Genomic DNA, 19,605 nt, shown 5'->3' with positions numbered 1-19,605 from the left:
AGCATCTTTTATGTATCTATTAGTCATCTGTATGTCTTCTTTTTAAAAGTTTTATTTTGATTTCAGTTAGTTAAAATACAGTATTATATTGGTTTCAGGTGTATAATACAGTGATTCAAAAATTCCATACATCACCCAGTGCTCATCATCTGTATGTCTTCTTTAGAAAAATATTCATTGAGATTATCTGCACATTTTTAAATCAGGTTATTTGATTTTCATTGTTCAGATGTATGATATTTATATATTTTGGATATCAACCCATTTTCAGATATATAGTTTGAAAATATCTTCTCCCATTCAGAGGGTTGCCTTTTCATTTTGATGATGGCTCCCTTCATTGTGTATAATGAAGTAGTTTGAAATAATCCCATTTGTTTATTTTTGCTTTTGTTTCCCTTGCCTTTGGCATCAGATACACAAATACATTGCTAAGACCAATGTCAAGGTGCTTGCCACCTATGATTTTTTTTCCTAGGAATTTTATGGTTTCAAGGGTTCATATTCAAGTCTTTAATCCATTTGAGTTAATTTTTTGTATAGGGTAAGAGAGTGGTCTGGTTTCATTTGCATGTGACTGTTTAGCTTTTCCAGCACCAATTTATGCATATTCTTTCTCCATCATACATTCCTGGCTTTTTTGTCATAAATTAATTGTCCATATATATGTAGGTTTATTTCTGGGCCTCTATTTTGTTCCATTGATCCATGTGTCTATTTTTATGCCAATATTATACTGTTTTGATTACGATAGCTTTGTAGTGTAGTTTGAAATGATTAAATGGGATACCTCCAGCTTTGTTCTTTCCCAAGATTATATTGAATATTTGGTTTTGTTGTTGTTTCATACAAATTTTAGGATTATTTGTTCTAGTTCTTTGAAAGAATGCTGTTGGTATTTTGACAGGGATTGCATTGAATCTGTAGATTGCTCTGAGTAGTATGGACATGTTAACAATATTAATTCTTCCAATTTATGAACACAGAATGTCTTTTCATTATTTGTGTCTTCTTCAGTTTCTTTTTTCAGTGCCTTATGGTTTTCAACATACAGGAATTTCACCTCTTTGGATAAAGTTATTCCTAGGTATTTTATTCTTTTTGGTTCCATTGCAAATGTGGTTGCTTTCTTAATTCTCCTTTCACATAGTTCATTATTAGTGCATAGAAATAGCACAGATTTCTGTATATTGATCTTGTACCCAGCAACTTTACTGAATTTATTGATTAGTTCTAAAATTTCTTTTGGTGTAGATGTTAGAATTTTGTATATATAATATTGGGGCGCCTGGGTGACTCAGTCAGGTTGAGCACCAGATTCGGCTCAGGTCATGATCTCATGGTTCATGAGTTTGAGCCCCACAATGGGCTCTGTGCTGACAGCTCAGAGCCTAGAGCCTTCTTTGGATCCTGTGTCTTCTTTGGATCCTGTGTCTCCCTCTCTCTCTACCCCTCCCCTGCTCATGCTCTGTCTCTCTCTCTCTCAAAAATAAAAAAAAATTAAAAAAAATAATTTTCTATATATAATATCATGCCATCTACAAATTGTGAGTTTTACTTCTTTTCCAATTTGGATGGCTTTTATTTCTTTTTCTTATTATATTGCTGTCTTTAGGGCTTCCAGTACTATATTGAATAGAAGTGGTAAGTGTAGGCATCCTTGGGTAGTTCCTGATGTTAGATGAAAATCCTTCAGTTTTTTACCATTGAGTATGAGATTAGCTGTGGGCTTGTCGTATATGATTTTTATTATGTTGAGGTACATTCCTTCTATAACCACTTTGTTGGGCATTTTTATCACGATGTTGAATTTTGTCAAATGCTTTACCTGCATTGGTTGAGATGATCATATGATTATCTTTCATTTTGTTAAGGTGGTATATCACAGTGATTGAAAATGGGTATTAAACCATTCATGCATTCCTGGAATAAATCCCAACTGATCGTGGTTTATGATTCCCTTAATATATTTTTAAATTTAGTTTGCTAATATTTTGTTGAGGATTTTTACATCTATATTTATCAGGGATATTGACTCTTAATCTTTTTGTGGCCTCCTGTCTGGTTTTTGTATCAGGGTAATGGTGACCTTATAAAAGTAATTTGGAAGCATTTCCTCTACTTTGATACATTGGAACAGTTTTAGAATAGGTATTAAATCTTTGAATGTTTTTTAGAACTTACCAGTAAAGCCATCTGGTTCTGGGCTTCAATTTTGGAGGAAGACTTTGGTTACATATTCAATTTCCTTAATAGAAATCAATCTATTCACATTTTCTATTTCTTCATGATTCAGTTTTGGAAGATTGTATGTTTCTAGGAATGTATCAATTCTTTTACTAGGTTGTCCAATTTCTTGGCACAGAGTTGTTTACAGTTTTTAATGATCCTTTGTAGTTCTGTGTTATCAGTTTTAACTTTCTTTTCATTTCTGATTTTATATATTTGAGACTTCTCTTTTTCATAGTGAGTCTAACTAATTGTTTGTCAGTTTGGTTTATATTTTCAATGAACCAGCTCTTTGTTTTATTGACATTTTCTATTGATTTTTCAGTCTCTCTATATTTCCATTGATCTTTATTATTTTATTCCTTCTACTAATTTGGGGCTTTGTTGTTCATTTTTTTTTTAGTTCCTTTAAGTGTAAAATTAAACTGTTTATCTGATTTTTTCTTTATTTTTTCTTTTTTTAAAAAAATTAATGTTTATTTATGAGAGAGAGAGAGAGAGAGAGAGAGAGAGAGAGAGAGAGAGAGAGAGATTACATGTAAGGGAGGGGCAAGAGAGAGAGGGAGACACAGAATCCAAAGCAGGCTCCAGGCTCAAGCAAAGAGCTTGAGGCAGGGTTCAAACTCACAAACTGTGAGATCATGATTTTAGTGGAAGTCAGATGCTCAATCAACAGAGCCACCCAGGTGTCCCTTCATTGTTTCTTTATTGTTATGAACTTCCCTTTCAGAACCACTTTTTCTGCATCTCATAGATTTTTATATGCTGTGTTTTTTTTTTCATATGTCCATAGGTATTTTTTATTTCTCCTTTGATTTGTTTGATGACTGGTCAGTAGCATGTTGCTTAATCTCCACATTTTTGTGTTTTTTCGCTTTCTTCTTGTAATTGATTAATTATATGCCATTGTGGTCAAAAACTATGCTGGATATAATTTCAATATTTTGAATTTATTGAGACTTGTGTGTGCGTGTCACCTAACACTTGATCTCTCCTTGAATATGTTCTATATGCACCTGAGGAGAATGTGTATTCTGTTGATTTTGGATAAAGTGTTCTGCATATGTCTATTAAGTCCATCTAGTTTAATATGTTTTTTTAAGGTTGACTTATCTTTACAGATTTTCTGTCTAGATGATTTATCCAATGATGTAAGTGAGGTGTTAAAATCCTCCACTGTTAATGTATTGCTGTCAATTTCTACCTTATCTCCATTAATATTTGCTTTATATATTTGGTACTCCTATGTTAGGTGCATATAAATTTATGTGGTATATCTTTTATTGGATTGATCGCTTTATCATTATGTAATGGTCTTCTTTGTCTTTTACTATAGTCTTTGCTTTAAAGTCTATTTTGTATGATATGACTATTATACCAACTGTCTTTTTGTTTCTATATGTATGGAGTATCTTTTTCCATTCTTTCACTTTCAGTCTCTGTGTGTCCTCATTTCTAAAGTAAATCTCTTGTAAGTAATATATAGATGTGTCTTTTTTAGCTCATTCAAACATTCTATGGTTTTTGATTGAAGAATTTAGTCCATTTACATATAACATAATTATTGATTAGGATGTACTTATTGCAATTTTGTTAATTGTTTTATGGATGTTTTTTGTACTTTCCTTCTGTTCCTTTCTTCTTCTCCTTCTCTCCTCCCTTGTGGTTTGATGGGTTTCTCATTACTATAAAGTTTTGCTTGGTGGTTGCCCTGAGGTTCCCAAGTAGCATCTTATATATACGTCAGTTTTATTTGACTGATCTTTCTTTCTTTCTTGAAAGAGAGAACACATTTGAGAGAGAGCAGGGGAGGGGCAGAAAAGGAGAGGAAGAGAGTGAATCCTGAACAGGTTCCACATCCAACACAGATCCTAATGTGGGGCTCAATCTCATGACCATGAGATCATGATCTGAGCAGAAATCAAGAGTCAGGTGCTTAACTAACTGAACCACCCAGGCACCTCTAACAGTATATTTTAAGTTGAAAGGAAGTTAAATATGAACACATTCCAAAACTTTACATTTTTACTCCCATTGCTACATTTTGTATTTTTAATCACATTTCACAAATATTTATTTTATGGATCCCTTAAATAATTATTATAGTTTTAGTTAATTTTACTACTTTTGTCCTTTAAATTTCATACTTGCTATATAAGTGATTGATAAACTATATTTACTATATATGTATCATTTCCAGTAATATTTTTACTTTCATGTGTTTTCTTGTTATTAATTAGTGCTATTTCTTTTCAGCTTAAAGATATCCCTTTAACATTTCTTGTAAGACTGGTTTAGTGGTGATGACTTCCTTTTTTTTAAAGTTTATTTATTTATTTTGAGAGAGAGAGAAAGAGAGAAAGAGAGAGTATGAGCAGGGGATGAGCAGAGGGAGAGAGAGAATCCCAAGCAGGCTCTGTGTTCTCAGCAGGGAGCTCAATGCAGGGCTTGCTCTCACTAATTGTTAGATTACAACCAGAGCCAAAATTAAGAGTAAAATGCTTAACTGACTGAGCCACCCAGTTGCCCTGGAGATGAGTTCCTTTTGTTTTTGTTTGTCTTTAAAACTTTTAATCTCCCCCTTCAATTCTAAATGATAGCCTTGCCAAGTAGAAAATTCTTGGCTAGAAAAATTTTGTTTTGTTTTTGTTTCCAGCCCTTTGAATATGTCACACCACTTCTTTATGACCTGCAAAGTTTCTGCTGAAAAATCTGCTGATAATCTTATAGGGTATCCCTTATGCATAACAAGTTGTTTTCCTCTTGATGCTTTTAAAATTCTATCTTCAACTTTTACCATTTTAAGCATGATGTGTCTTGATGTGGATCTCTTTGGATTTTTCTTATTTGGAACTCTCTGGGCTTCCTGGACTTAGACATCTGTTTTCTTTCCCAGATTAGGGAAGTTTTCAGGCATCATTTCTTCAAATAAGTTTTTTGGCTCTCCCTCTCTTCTCCTTCCACCATCCCTATAATGTGAATGTTATTCTGCTTGATGTTGTCCTGAAAATCCCTTAAGTATCTTCACTTTTAGAATTCCTCTTCCTTTTATGCTGTTTTGTCTAAGTGAGTTCCATTGTTTTGTCTTCCAGCTTGCAGATCTGTTCTTCATCTTCATCCAGTGTGCTGGTTCTCGGTTCAGTTATTGTATTTTTCAGCTCTGTAACTTGTCTGGTACTTTCTTATTATATCTGATTTTTGAACAATATGGATTTGAACTGTGAAGGAACTATATGATATTATAAATGTATTTTCTTCTTTTTTATCATTTTCTTAATAAAATTTTCTTTTTTCCAGCTTACTTTATTGTACTAATATAGTATATAATGCATATAACATGCAAAATATGTCTTAATCAATTGTTCCTGTTACTGGTAAGTCTTATGATCAGTAGTGCTATCACTAGTTACATTTTTGGGGAGTCAAAAGATATACATAGATTGTCAACTCTGTGTCAGCACCCTGACCTCTGAGTCATTGAAGGGTGAACTGTATTTCTATCTCTTTGTCAAAGTTCTCAGTGTGGTCACTCATTATGCTTCCAAGTGCACTGAAAATCTTCATGACCATCACTTTAAATTATTTTTCATGTAGATTGCTTATCTCTATTTCATAAAGATCTTTTTCATAGGTTTTGTCTTATCTATTCATTTGAAGCATATTATTCTGCCTCCTTATTTTGCTTTTTTCTTTGTGTTTATTCCTATGTATTAGGCAAATCAGCTATCTCTTTGTGTCTTAAAGGATTTGCCTTGTATATGAGAAGCCTCATGGGCCTCGGAATCATGTTTCCCCACTAGCCACCAAGCATTTAAGGGACATCCCCTATGTGAACTGCTTGTGTGTTCTTGCTGTGGTGGGGCTATGGCACAGGGGTGTGTAGAGCTCTCATCTGGGTAGTGTAATGTGAAGTTGCAGTGCAAGGGTGGAAGAGGCTCTTATCTATTACAGCTGCGACCTACAGCTGCACTTTGCAGGGCAGTAGGTCTTTTATCCAGCTGGATCTGACATATGGCTCTGAAACTTCTTTGTTTACTCCTCACGTTGTCACTTCAGGTCACCATCCTTAACTTGATTTGGATCAATTTGGGGTGGTTATACCCTGAAGGAAATTTATAGGTAGACAATGATAAGGATCCTGCAAAAACTACATTTTCTTGAAATTTTATCCCCATGTCCATACACATGAGGAAAGCACAGCTTGAAAAGACCAGCCTGGTTGTGTGAACCAGATTCAGATATCAGGATCAAAGAAAGAAAATGTTCCTATGCCTAGAAAAGATGCACACACACACACACACACACACACACACACACACACAGCACTATAGTTATAAAGGAAGAATGATCTTTGTGAGAAAATGTATGAAAAAGCAAGTTGGTCATACATTGAATTATCTCATCCTTACAACATCCCTGTAAGTAGGCATTTTTTTTTTTTACTCTACAAGATGAGGATCCAAACAGGTAGGATTACTTGCCTAAAGTCATACAGTCAGCAATTGGTAGAAGTGGGAATTTGAACTTAGATATTACCTGATTCAAGGGCCTAAACACCTGACTGCTACATTGCACTGAACAAATGAGATTCCTGGGTTCTTCTGAAGTATGGCCATATATATACAAACCAGAGAAAGTAGGAAATAAAAAAAAAAAACAACTTCTAATGTCTGGAGGAGGAGAGAGAAAGATTCCTGAGGTTCCCTGAGTTCTATTTCTTATCAGCACTGTACAAGAGGTAAAAATTCCTGGAGAGGAATTGCTGGTGTGTGTATGTGTGTATGTGCATGCGTGCATGTGACCCCTGGCACGGGAGTTCAAGCCTCTGCAAAGTTTGTGTCCAGATTTGGCACAAAATCAGGTGTTTTTCCCAATACTTGATAGTCACTTAGGCTGGGATAATGGGCATCTCTGTGGTATCGGAATAGTCAGATATCTGAAAAACAGACTCTTACCTAAAATATTGTTATGGCATAAGACTCTAAAAGTGTGACATAATCTCCATAGGGTAGGGAACCCTAAACATGAAAATTTAAATTTCCGCTAACTTGTGGAATGGGAGGCTAAGATTCAGAGATTACGTTATTATAGAAAGTGAAGCAATACTTCTGCCACATTGATTTCATCCATGCCTCCTATTCTTCTTTCTACCCGTGGAATCACAATATATTCCATTTAACTAACACAGCATGCAAAGTGCTAAGTGCTAAAGTCTTAGGAACCTAGCACAGTGCTAAAGTCTTAGGAACTTAGCACAGAGCTTTTGGCACATCTTAATAAATGTTAGATAAACACATATTAGATAATAATAAATTCTACTTTTGTGTAGAATTAAACACTTCCTACCAGCTGTTATATATCTGTCATATAATTCAGCTTGTTAGGTTGTTTCAGTATAATATTAAACATCTTCCATACATTTTTAAGACAAAACTTTAAAGCAACAAACATTTAAATCTGGTTTCAAAATAGGTTTCACTTTTCTAAATTCACAAGTTTGATGTCACACCTAGTCTGAATATATAACTTCCTATTATAAAGATTTTTTAATACCTTACGCTTTTAGCAATGGAATATATGTATATTTATATATTTAAATAATTTAAACATGCTATCTTCTACTTAGGCAACCTAAATGCACATATGCCTCAGGAAAATATAAAGAAATAGAACAGTTCAATGTCATACAGTATTCAGCAGACATGTGGTCTAGCAATATAAAAATTATGGACAACTATTTATGTGTGTGCTTCTAGGCTGAGTCCAAATTATTTCAGACTACTGTGGTATGGAATATAGAGGTATTCAGCTCTTAGAAACCAAAATGACAGATGCTACTGTGTTCATATTCTTCTTGTTTAGATATCTGTATTTCAGAATTTTAAGTAAAATTAAACAGTTGGATTACTGAATTTTGTATTTCTTGCCACAGAGATTCCTAAACATCCTGGTCCATTGTTATAAGATCCATTTTAAGTCAGAAAGAGGCCTGGTTGAAGGTGGTCAAAAGGTAAAAACTTCCAGTTATAACTAAGTGCTAGGTATGTATGTATGTAATGTACAGCATAGTGACTACAGTTAACAATACTGCATTATAAATTTGAAAGTTGCTAACAAAGCAGATCTTAAGAGTTCTCATCACAAGAAGAAAATGTAATATGTGAGGTGATAGATGTCCATTAAATTTACTGTAGTAATCATTCCACAATACATATGTGTATCAAATCATTATGTTGTACACCTAAAATTAATATGTCAATTATATTTCAACAAAGTAGGAAAAAAAAGAAGCTTGAGTTCTAAAACAATTAAGATTAACATATGAAACAACAGGAAAAATGCCTGATATGTTATGATACCTACAAGAGAACACATATATTTTTAAGATTAAAAATACTGATAGCATTAACCTGATTAATGAAAAGGTACTATAATGGACTTGGAGTAAAACTTGCCTTTCTCTACCCTTTTAAAATGTTTTATATTATGGTAAAAACACTTAAAATGAGATCTACCTTCTTAACAGACCTTTAAGTGTATAATACAGTATTGTTAAATATATGCACAGTGTTGTACAGCAGATCTCTAGAACCTATTCATTTTGCATAACTGAAACTTTACACCTGTTGATAAGCAACTCCCCATTTTCTACATTTCCCTGCCCCTGGCAACCAGCATTCTATTCTCTAGCTTCTAGAAGTTTGACTATTTTAGATTACATGTAAGTGTAATCATGCAGTATTTGTCCTCTATGACTAACTTATTTTACTTAACATTTTACTTCAAGCTTTATCCATGTTGTTGCATTAAGCAGAGCTTCCTTCCTTTTTAAGGCTGAATAATATTCCATTGTATGTATATACCACATCGTCTTTACCCATTCATTTGTTGATGTACATTTAGGTTGTTTCTACATCTTAGCTGCTGTGAATAATGTTGCAATAAACTTGGGAGTACAAAGATATCTTTCAGATCCTGATTTCAATTTTTTGAAAGTGAAAGAGATGTGGGGTTGGTAGATCTTATGGTAGTTCTGTTTTTAATTTTTTGAGGATCCTCCATACCGTTTTCTATAGCAACTGCGCAATTTTGCATTCCCACCAACAGTGCACAAGGGTTCCAAATTCTCCACATCCTTGCCAAGACTCGTGACATTTTCCATCTCTAAGAGCGGGCACCATGGATCAATTATAATAAAGTTTCTGTTTTCAAGGTTGGGATTTATCTCTAGAACTTCTTGTTTACCTGTTTTGTAGGTAACAGCATTGATGAAGGTTTAATAAACTTTGAATACCATGTATGAAATATACAGAATCACAAATCTTGTTCCTGTAATTTATGTAAACAGAGTATGTTGCCAGACTTTTGTCTATCTGCAATTCATTGTGTACTTACTAAAACTGGTTTGGATAAATTCTCATCTATTTTATTCATGAAACTAAAGCTTTGCATGCTGGTTTTATTGTAGGAGAAAAGAGTGCAGAAGATTACTACCAACAATAACAACAAACTTACTATAGCTGAGTATTGAACTGAGTTAACTGATTTCAAGTTTTAACTTTCATCCTCTGTGACAGTTTCTCACTAAATAATGACTAGAACCTTCATTTTCAACATTGAACCACTATACAATTGAAGTACCTTGTATATCTTCTTCTGCCTCTAAAAATATTCTGGCAAGTATGTGCAATGTATACTTTCAGTGGGGAACTGTGATTAGGCTGTGAAAATCTCAGAAATCATTTCCCCACAGGAAAAAATTCATAATTGTTCTTTATTTTCAGCATAAATAGGTCAAACCAAACTAGTTATATAAAAACTAACATAAAACAAACTTTTAAAAATATATGTATCTAGATTTTCAGAGAAAACACATTAGAAATTATTGCAATTCATCTAACTTAAATCTTGTGGCACACTGGAACAGACATTTTTGGACTGGATATTGACTAAAATAAATAAGTTCTTAGCTAGGACTTAATTTTTTTTTTATTATACCAACATTTCTGTTGCAACAGCTGTCAATGTAATTATCCACTACATGAGATAAACCCAATTTCTCTCCCTGGAATTTGTAATATCTATGTATTTCATCTTCCTCAGAGGCTAATCAGCCAATAGCAGGGACTTTCAGAAGAGTAAGCTGTGGGATTTAGATGAAACTGCTGTGGTGATCAGGTGACCTGGTCAAAACATTATTGGCATGCTAGAACTGGGGTATTATTTTTTTTAAGACGAATAATGATATGGGCTAGGTAAGGCAGGGTGAAATATGTCTTGTTTGTTTATACTGGCTTTCCAAGCTACATCAAAGATTTTGCACTGCTCTTTTATAATGTACTTCTAGAGGAGAGTCTCTCTATTCAGTATAGAGCCCAGCACAAAATTTTAAGTGATTTAATGAATAAGACTCTCAAATGTGTTCCCATGTATTCCATGTGCATGTGGAAACTCAATCAGCCGTATACTCGCTTAGGAGATTATAGGGAACCCATTGCAAAGCAGAACACTGCTTTCTGGTCTTGCTGAAAACAGCAGGCTGCACTTTGCCTATCTAGTTCATGTATATCTAGGGAAAGTATCTTATTTAGTTAATGTATTTCTAGGGGTTAGGTCCTGCCTGTGCTCATAAATTCCTTAGATCATGTTATCACATGGAATATTTTATCCTGTTTCCTACCCTGTTTTCTACATCTGCTCTTTTGAAGTCTTGGGAACGCCTTAACTTGGTTTTGTGAATATTTTCAATATGTTCTTACTGGCATGTAGCCCACTGATGTATTATATATTGTCTCCCAAAATGTATGCTTAATAAATATGGGAGCTTGAGAGCAGCTTGGGGAGACTTCCCTTAGCCTCCCTCTCATCTCTTTTGACTTGTGTAGGGTCCTGAGTAATTCTTTCTGCTGCCATCGACTTTGAAGGACAAAGCGGAAAGCTGAACCCACATGTGCATACCCTAATTATAGTCCCTATTCAATTTTACTGTATTTGTTGGCTATCTTCCTGCCCCAGTACAGGCTTTCTTAAAGAATAAGCAAGACATTTTTCACCTTTTCATCCCCACAGTCTAGCCCCATTAATGGTATTGGTGAAATGCTCCACAATTTTTTTTAATATTTTTTTAAAGTTATATTTATTTTTGAGAGAGAGAGCAAGTGCACAGGTGGGGGAGTGGCAGAGAGAGAGAGAGAGAGAAAGAGACTCAAAAGTAGGCTTCAGGCTTTGAGCTGTCAGTACAGAGCCCAATACAGGGCTCAAACTCACTATGAGATCATGACTGAAGTCAGACGCTTAACTGACTGAGCCACCCAGGCACCCCCAAATTTTTCCATATAAATAATGAGGGAAGAAGTTCACTCCCTCCTTGGAAATGCATTTATATTCTGTGCTAAAAAAAATTGAGTTTAGCTATAAACTATATTTATATATCACATTTTAATGAATTCGATGTAAAAACATCATGTAAAAAATTATGTAATAACAGTACAGAAACATGAACAATAACAATGTATGACTTAGTGTATACACAAACAGTAAATCCCCCTTCCTCATTCAAGTAATTACCGTTAACAGTTTCTTGTGTATCCTTCAGACAATTTTGCATTGCTATTAAAATTTTCATGCATAAATTATTTGTTTCCTACCTCCATAATTAGATTCTGAGTTCATTAAATACAGGAAAAGCAGCATACACTTCCATATTCTACATAACTTCTAACTCTGCTGGATACCTAGTAAGTATGCAATAAAAATAATTGCAGCTGTGATGGTTGTTGACTCTTTAAAAAAAAAGAAAGGATAAATTGAAAGCTATGCAAAATGTTATAGCAAGCAGGGCAACATTTAAGGCCAAGTAGTAAAAGTCTGTAATGACATTGGTTAATAATCCTAGGGCCACAGTACCAAATTAAGATGAGTCATTTTTTTTTTTAATTTGGGTAGAGAGACACTCATTAATTTAACAAATTTGCGCAGAATAAAAGCCTGCCTACATTTTGTGGGATATATAGAAGCACAACCATCTTATTATCTACATTTTACAAAGAAATTGAGATTTAGAAAGATTAAGTATTTTCCCAAGGTTATGCAATTAGTAGATGGCCAAATTGGAATTTAAAATGAGACAAAGTCTAGGGTCCCTCAAAGGAAAGAAATGGGCTTGAGAATATAAAGAAAATATAAGAAGAGGTTTAGCAATTGATTCAGTTGGGGTGTGTGTGAAAGTGAAGTAGGCAAAATTATTGTGAGGTTTCAAGCCTAGATTGTCAGGAAATAATTTGACACAATTTCCAGATCTATGTTCAAAACACACATCAATATTGTATGTCCTCATTCCTTGCCCTGAATGACATGGCTAATGAGTCCCTGCAATTTTGGAGTCTCTATGACACTTTGAGTTCCTGTGAGATCTGACCTCAGGGGAGTTAGGTACTCTGTTTTGGAGATGGATAGACACCAGCTACTCCTTGTTTCCCTCACATGTCCCTCTCTGTGCCCCAAGTTGTGCTAAGAAGTCAAGTCCTGGGACCATTTCAAGGGAATCTGCCTGCCAGTTCAGAAAGACCAATTAATTCACTCATTGCTTCTCACCAACTTCCTGCCCATGGGATTCTGACACCTCTATGTTTGTGTGAATACAGACTTCCCCAGCCCATCCATCCCTCTTTCTGTAGTTTGGAGTTACTGGCATGCACATATGATGCCAAGAAGGACAGGAAGTTTGAGTGAGACCCCTTGTGGCCCTGTGCCTGAAGAAGTAATGACACCTGGGGGTATCCACCAGTTAACTTGTCTGCTGTACCTGGGATGGCAAGGCTAAAATAATAAAATATATATAGTATGTTCTCTCCATGCAAATATGAAAACAAGTGTTATTAATGAAGACTTAAATTTTAAGTTACAAAACATAATCACTCACTAAATAATATTACTTTATTCTCCCTGTATGATTCTATTACTCATACAAATAATACTGGGATTTTGTTATACCAATAATAATAGATGTAGGATGTTTTTGGCTAAAGTTCATCTTCTTAACAGACTCACACAAAGCAGATTAATAAGCTATTCCTGGCACTCAGAGGTTAAAACTTGCCAAGTTCACACAATCAGGGCAGGATCAAATGTCTGCCAAACAACTATTCTTTTCTACAGATTCCAGGCATTCAAGTTTATGTTAACTGCTGGAGTAGGTAAAAACTACAGCAGGAGTATGGAGGATTTTCTTGTACCAATGTATTTTCTAGATTCAAAATGATGCTATTTCCTCATGATATTGAGGAAGACTTATGACTTTTTATTAAAGCTTATGCAGTAGTTCTTACAAAAATTGCATATGCAGATCCAAGGGCCAACAAGGTTGAAAGAAATGTTACTACAGAGAAATTACAAGAATATTGTGACTTCTAGAGAGACTGACAAATATGAAACAGCATGTCAGAATGCCTGTGTACATTCTTATAAATGCAGTCATATAAAATAAGCCAGAACTATCTCACTAAATTAGATAATAATTACTGCCTGGAACACTCTTCCTCTCCACACTAGGCATCTCCATGAATGTTTCTCTCTAAATGTCAAAATTTCCCTTTACTAAAAGCTTATCACTTGCAGAGAGCTGGTTAAAGGGGGAAAAGGCCAAAGTTATATTTGATGGAACTTGCTTCTCTGACATACTTCTAATCTGGAAATCCTCAATTTGCACGCAAATGTCTACGTAGATTTATATTCTAGAAACTTTGGAAAAGATCCTAAGTCCCAGCTTCTAGGAAAAGATTCATTTCCTCCCAGTATATTCAATAAAATGGAATACTTCTGTGAAATAGAATATACTCATCATGTAAGTATTAGAGGATATAGAGAAAATATGTTGCTGTTACTATTATTAAGCTATATCTGCATAGTGACACACACAGGATAATAGAATAGGAATAATGTATTCAGCTGTCTTGATTTGCCATGGTCCAGCACAACCCTGAGGATGGCAAGAATCCACAGATAAAAACCACAATGCCACTTACCCTACCCAGTCATCTTAGTGGGTCACAGTAAATAAGACCTACTAGTTACATTCTTTAGTCAGAATTGATAATTGATAGTAGAAAATATATTTTGAGAGACAACGTATCTCTTGTAAAATAGTCATGAAAATGTTTTGTTCAACAGGTATGTTACTTGCCTGAGGATGATCTATCACAACATTTCTATATTTTCATGTAAGCAGACAAAATCATGGTTTGGGGCTGTTACAGTCAAACTGATTTTTTTGAATAACAATTGGAAACATATTTGAACCCAGAAGTCTAGAAATATGTGAGCTACTAATTTCTAATTATCTTGTCTTTTTGCTAAAGACCGGCCCTCTAACAAGTGCCCCACAATATATTCAGTTTAAAAATATGACTTCTTTTACTCTATGTATATGTGCACAATTTAACTGCAAAAGTAAATAAATAGTATAAAGAATATGGACACGCAGACATGATTCATAACTATACCCTTGTTTTAAAAGTAATTCCATTGCCTAAGATGATGTAACTGATAACTAGAGACGCAGTATTCGAATCCCAGGTCTGGGTCATTTTAGAGTGAAGAAAGTAAAAAAAAAAAAAAAAGTATGAATGATGATCAGCATCAAAATTTGTTCCATTTTGATTTCTATTCAATACTGTGAACACATGTGTGTGTATATAGAAAAAACTTTTGGGGACCCTGGTTGGCTCAGTTGGTTGAGCGTCTGACTTTGGCTCAGGTCATGATCTCGCGGTCTGTGAGTTGGAGCCCCGCGTGGGGCACTGTGCTGACAGCTCAGAGCCTGGAGCCTGCTTCGGATTCTGTTGTCTCCCTCTCTCTCTGCCCCTCCCCCACTCATGCGCGCGCGCCTGCGCCCGCGCCCGAGCGCAGGCGCGCGCTCTCTCTCTGTCAAAAATAAACATTAAAAAAAAAGAAAAAAAAACTTTTAACGCTTATCCATGCATAAGTGTTGACTTTTGTCAAAATGTAAGCAAAGATCTACTTGAACAACTAGAATATAACATCATTAATAACTTTTTCTTTGCTTAGAAACTCAAGGACAGGGGTTGTTTTATGAGACTTAATAATACAGTTGTCAATTTTGGAATATTGAATTTGCAATTTCCTCATATTTTATCAGAATTTTCATGTAGAAAATCTTAGTCATGTACTTTAAAAGAAATATTGCTTCTCCTAGTACCATAAATAACTCTTCCTGTTTTTTAACGCGATTCATCAGAGGTTCTAAAAGATTAGTTTTGTTTACTAAAAACCTATTCCAAATCTTGTCAATAAATATATGTATTCTCTGTAGATAGATGTAAAAAATGAGCTAGATTTCCCAGAGAATCATTTCATATATAGGACTAATAAATATATCTTAGAGATAAAGAAACAATCTAGTAACAGGGACAGAATTTCATTGATAGCCTTAGTCTACTGAATAATAATACTATTAGTACTAATTAAAGTGTATTGATTATTTACTATGTGGCAAAGACTTTGTGCTAAGCATTATACACATTGTCTTGTTTATTCAGTACAAATTTATGAGCCAGGTGCTATTATTATCCCCATTTATTAATGAACCACTGACTTTGAAAGAAAATAAGGTGCCTCACATATCTTGGCCTTGAATTTAGTTCTGTAGAACTCTAAAACAAGTTTTCTCACTTGTATGTGTAGCAGAGGCACTGCCAGAGAAGAAAGCAAGGCAATGATGAAACATGGGGTTTATTTATTCTTTTTCAGTGAGAAAACATGCCAGCTAAATCAGAGTTGACTTCCAATTATGATGCGAGGAGACATAAGGGAGGACCAAATATTGCTTTCACAACTGGAATTGCCTAGAAAATGCAAAATAAATAGTGAGTGGAGGGCTACTCCTTATGTAGTGGTAGAGAGGCTAGAGCCTTAACATATATACAAAGTAAAACATTCCTTAGAAGGGTGGGGGATAGTGTACCTCAACACTCACTGAGATTAGTGTCTATCAGAAGGGTGGTTATAGGTTGCATAAGAGTTATGAGAGAAAAAAAAAAGTTTTCCCAAGGTGGGGGTGGGGAGAGGAGTTACCATAAAGAGAAATGAGTATACTGGCTGTAGTAGTCAGGGTTCTGCAGAGAAATAGAACCAATAGGAGATTTTATATTTGTGTATGTATGTACGTGTATGTAATATATGTATATATGTATATACAAATAAATAAAAATAAAAATATATATGTATATTACACACACAAAGAGATTTATTATAAGGAATTGTCTTAAAAATTTAGAGGCTGACAAGTCCCAAGGCCTTCAGTCAGCAAGCTGGAGACCAAGAAGAGCCATTGGCATAGTGTCAGTCCAAGTGCAAAGGCTTGAGAACTGGGAGAGATGATGGTGCAATTCCAGTCCAAAGGCCAGCAGGCTTGAGATACAGATAGAGTTGATATTCCAGTTTCAGTCCAAAGGCAGGAGAAAAATGATGTTCTAGCTCCAAGGCAGTGAGGCAAAAGGAACTCCCTCTTACTTCTGGGACAGTCAGTCTTTTTGTTCTAATCTCATCCTTTAACTGATTGGGTAAGGCCCAATCACATTAGAGAGAGAAATCTGCTTTGCTCAGTCTACCAATTCAAATGTGAATCTCATCCCAAAATGCTCTCACTGGCACACCAAGAATAATGTTGGACCAAATATCAGGGCACCTCATGAACACAACACTACTAGGGCAGGCAGGAAAAGGTTGTGTGGAAAAATTGCAAAAGCTAACTGACAGAACAGTAACATAATGGACTCATGACTACAAGGCCATTAAAGCTCTGACATTAAATATTCCCCCTGCAAAGAATTGCTGAAGAAGAGTTCCTTATAATAACCAAATGAGCAGTAGACCCAGTAGAGTTGTGTGGGTAATTATTCCTTAAATATTGCTTCTCAGAATGAGTTTTTCACTGACACGGTATATTGGAAAGATACTAACCAACAAAATAGTAAATCTCTGACCTCCCTCTCCTTTAGCCCAGAGCTACTTAAGCAACTGATGGGAGTATGGTGGGGGTGGGAAATCACCTAAAATATCAGAGAAGTAAGAAATTGCTGTGATGGACCCAAATAAACGACCTATATTGAAATGGGAACTCTCATTGAAAGAATTATCACCAACCACAGTGCAAACCTCTCTCCTCTCTACCATTCTCCAGGGTGAAGTAAGCATGCAATTAATAACTTTTTAAGGGAGAAATGCAGATCCTTACACAAGACATAAAACAAACAAAGCCTACAGAATACTATAACGTAGGTAGAGAAACAAAAGATAGGTTAAAATAGGGGACCTATACAAAAAGAGAAAAAAACAATTTCATGAAAAAAGTGTTGATAACACTGTATTGTAGAACTGAAGTTTGCTAAGAGGGTATAACCTAAATGTTTTTAGCAAACAATAAGTAAATAAATAACTACATGAGGTAACGGATATATTAATTATCTAGAAAGTGGGAATCCTTTCACAATATATACATATATCAAATCACCATGATGTAAGCTTAAAAATTGTACAATTTTTTGTCAATTATACTTCAATAAAGCTAAAAAACTAAAAAATAAAAGTGGAAAAGGAAGGCAGAGGAGTTGTCAGCTCTGAATAAGAAGGAAAGGGTTTGTGAACCAAGACATGAGTGGCTTCTAGAAGCTGGGAACAGCCCTGAGCTGACAGCCAGCCAAGGAAATGGAGATATCATCCTATGACCATGAGTAACTGCATTCTGTCAACAACCTAAATGGGCATAGAAACAGTGTTCTCCTGGAGCCTCCAGAAGGGAACCCAGCTTTGCTGACACCTTGATTTTAGCTTAAGGAGACCCATACTGTACTTTTGACCTACAGAAATGTAAGATAATAAATTTGTGTTATTTTAAGCTGCTAAACATGTAGTAATTTGTTACAGCAGCAAGAAAAAAACTAATGTACACCAGTGGTGCACAGAAAGTAGAGGGAAAAAGAAGAGGGGTATGTTACTCAGCTCTCTTCTGTCTAAGGATATTTCCAAGCAATAGATCCTTCAACTTAAGGAAAAAATGAAAATGGTGTGGAGAGAAAGAAAATAAAGATTTGTCCTGAGTGCAGACTTTCAGTTATTCCCAACTTTTAATTAGCCATGTAAACAGTACTGAGACAGTATTTTTTAAAAGGGGGGGGGGTATTCAAAACATTTTTTGGCTTTATAAGTGATGTTTATTATTATTAAAAGGGAGCATATTTTCTAATCTTTCTTCTTCTTCACCTTGAAAAGTCAATCAATAATCAATAATTCTATGTCTTTTTTTAGATCTGGTTCAGTACCATTGAAATTCAAATCAAATAAAAATCAAGGAAATTAAAATCAAAACCATTTTGAGATATCATTTCACACCCTCTAGAGTGTAAGTATTGGAAAATATATAGAGAAATGGATCGTTCATATAGTGCTGGTGGGAATATAAAATGGGAGAGAGAGTAGACAGGAGAAATGCTGGGTTCCTTTCACTTCAGTATTGTTTTGTTTTTTTTTTTTAATTTTTTTTTCAACATTTATTTATTTTTGGGACAGAGAGAGACAGAGCATGAACGGGGGAGGGGCAGAGAGAGAGGGAGACACAGAATCGGAAACAGGCTCCAGGCTCTGAGCCATCAGCCCGATGCGGGGCTCGAACTCACGGACCGTGAGATCGTGACCTGGCTGAAGTCAGACGCTTAACCGACTGCGCCACCCAGGCGCCCCACTTCAGTATTGTTTAAAATAGAAAGTTATAGACTTGTCTCAAGGGTTTAGCAACTACAGAAAACATATCTTGTCAATTACTAACAAGATAACTTGAAATCTTAAAGTGAATAATGTAAAAAAGGTATAAATTATGTTCAACATCAAAATTTATTCTGATGTGTATACTGGGGATGTTTGAAGTTTTCAGGCATTGTCTGAATACAATTAAATTGTCTGAATACATTGCCTGAGGGTGATGCTGTTAATGTATTTTGTATCTTTATGAAAACAGAATCTCTGCTGGATAGTCATTTTCTCAGCTAGGATTTTTATAACTAGATTAGTTGGTAAATTTATCTTACCCAAAGTAAAATTAAAAACAATCCTCCTGAGACTTTCAATTCATCTTTACAGATTGCAGTAGACTTAGCTTTGAAAAAAAAAAAAAAGATATAGAAAACAAGTAGGTAAGTCTAACTGACTTAATCATCTGTCCAGGAAATTAAAAGTAAGAGAACATATGAAAAGAGAAGGGGGAGTGAAGGCAGACAAAACTACAGATAAAGTAGAACACTGGAAAACAGTGAAAGACAAGCTGAAGCAAAGAGAGAGAAAGGCAGTTGAAAGGATGGTTTAGGT

General features: G+C 34.9%; 1 long non-coding RNA gene across 2 annotated transcripts in view; it reads right to left on the bottom strand.

The window, feature by feature from the left end:
• Positions 1-1,434: 1,434 nt before the first annotated feature.
• The window catches only part of LOC121025204 (uncharacterized), a 36,555-nt gene continuing 18,384 nt past the window's right edge, over positions 1,435-19,605 (bottom strand). Inside the window, exon 3 of one of the 2 annotated variants that reach the window (XR_005787976.1) lies at positions 1,435-1,482. This is a non-coding gene — a long non-coding RNA (uncharacterized LOC121025204). Of the gene's footprint in view, positions 1,483-15,962; positions 16,092-19,605 lie in introns of those variants that run through there. The other variant, XR_005787975.1, reaches the window with a different exon arrangement.

This window comes from Herpailurus yagouaroundi, unplaced genomic scaffold (genome assembly GCF_014898765.1).
Source record: "Herpailurus yagouaroundi ecotype Mexico unplaced genomic scaffold, PumYag 67555, whole genome shotgun sequence".
NCBI classification, from domain to species: Eukaryota; Metazoa; Chordata; class Mammalia; order Carnivora; family Felidae; genus Herpailurus; species Herpailurus yagouaroundi.
This window is presented reverse-complemented; position numbering and strand designations above follow the sequence as displayed.